Source organism: Phacochoerus africanus, chromosome 11 (genome assembly GCF_016906955.1).
Source record: "Phacochoerus africanus isolate WHEZ1 chromosome 11, ROS_Pafr_v1, whole genome shotgun sequence".
NCBI lineage: Eukaryota > Metazoa > Chordata > Mammalia > Artiodactyla > Suidae > Phacochoerus > Phacochoerus africanus.
This window is the reverse complement of record NC_062554.1, coordinates 45654513-45656468: the sequence shown is the minus strand read 5'-3', so window position 1 is coordinate 45656468 and position 1956 is coordinate 45654513.

The following is a 1956-nucleotide window of genomic DNA, read 5'->3' as shown; positions in this document are numbered from 1 at the left end:
CTGACATTCAGAAAGGAGTTACATTTCTGTATACTAAAGATGAAATATTAGAAAAGGAATATAAAAATACAGCACCTTTTAAAATCGTGCCAAGAATTAAATACCTAGGAATAAATCTGACCAAGGAGATGAAGACTCATATGCTGAGAATTATAAAACATTAATCAAGGAAATTAAAGAGGATTCAGGAGTTCCCATGGTGGTGCAGCAGTAATGAACCCAACTAGTATCCATGAGGATACAGGTTCAATCCCTGGCCTCACTCAGTGGATTAAGGATCCAGTGTTGCCGTGAGCTGTGGTGTAGGCCAGGAGCTATAGCTACAATTCGAGCCCTAGCCTGGAACTTCCATATGCCATGGGTGTGGCCCTAAAAAGAGTAAAATAAAATAAAATATAAAATAAAAATATAAAATAAAATAGTAAATTCAAAGAAATGGAAAGATATTCCATGCTCCTGGATTGGAAGAATTCATATCATTAAAATGGCCATACAACCCAAAGCAATCTACAGATTCAATGCAATCCCTATCAAATTACCTATGACATTTTTCACAGAACTAGAACAAACAACCCAAAATTTTGTATGGAACTATACAAGACCCAGAATTGCCAAAGCAATCCTGAGAAACAAAAGCCAAGCTGGAAGCATAACTCTCCCAGACTTCAGACAATATTCAGACAATATTCAAAACAATATTCAAGACAGTGTGGTACTGGTACAAAAGAGACAGACAGACCAATAGAACAGAATAGGGAACCCAGAAATAAACCCAGACACCTATGGTCAATTAATCTTTGACAAAGGAGGCAAGAATATAAAATGGGAAAAAGACAGTCTTTTCAGCAAGTGGTGCTGGGAAAACTGGACAGCTGCATGTAAATCAGTGAAACTAGAACACACCCTCACATGATGCACAAAAATAAACTCAAAATGGCTTAAAGACTTAAACATAAGACAAGACACCATAAAACTCCTAGAAGAGAACACAGGCAAAACATTCTTTGACATCAACCATGCAAATCTTTTCTTAGGTCAGTCTCCCAAAGCAATATAAATAAAAACAAAAATAAAGCAATGGGACTTAATCAAACTTAAGATCTTTTGCACAGCAAAGGAAACCATAAAAAAAAAACCCAAAAAACAACATACAGAATGGGAAAAATAGTTTCAGATGATGAAACTGACAAGGGTTTAATCTCCAAGATATACATACAACTCAACAACAAAAAAAAACAACCCAATTGAAAAATGCCCAGACCTGAATAGACATTTCTCCAAAGAAGACATAAGGATGGCCAACGGGCATGTGAAAAAATGCTCAACATTACTAATTATTAGAGAAATACAAATCAAAACTACTATGAAGTACCACTTCACACTGGTCAGAATGGCCATCATTAGTAAATCTTCAAATAACAAATGCCAGAGAGGGTGTGGAGAAAAGGGAATTCTCCTATACTGTTGGTACAATAGTATTGGTACAACCACTATGGAAAACGGTATGGAGGTTCCTCAGAAAACTAAAAATATGACTACCATATGATCCAGCAATCCCACTCCTGGGCATATATCTGGCCAAAACTTTCATTCAAAAAGATAAATGCACCCCAATGTTCATTGGGGCACTATTCACAACAGCCAAGACATGGAAACAAGCTAAATATCCATTGACAGATGAATGGATTAAGATGTGGTACATATACACAATGAAATACTACTGAGCCATAAAAGAACAAAATAATGCCATTTGCAGCAACATGGATGGAACTAGAAACTCTCATACTAAGTGAAGTAAGTCAGAAAGATATACATATCACCTATACATGGATTCTAAAATATGGCACAGATGAACTTATCTACAAAAAAGAAACAGACTCATAGACCTGGAGAACAGACTTGTGGTTGCCAAGGGGGAGGGGGAAGGGAGTGGGATGGACTGGGAGTTTGGGGTTA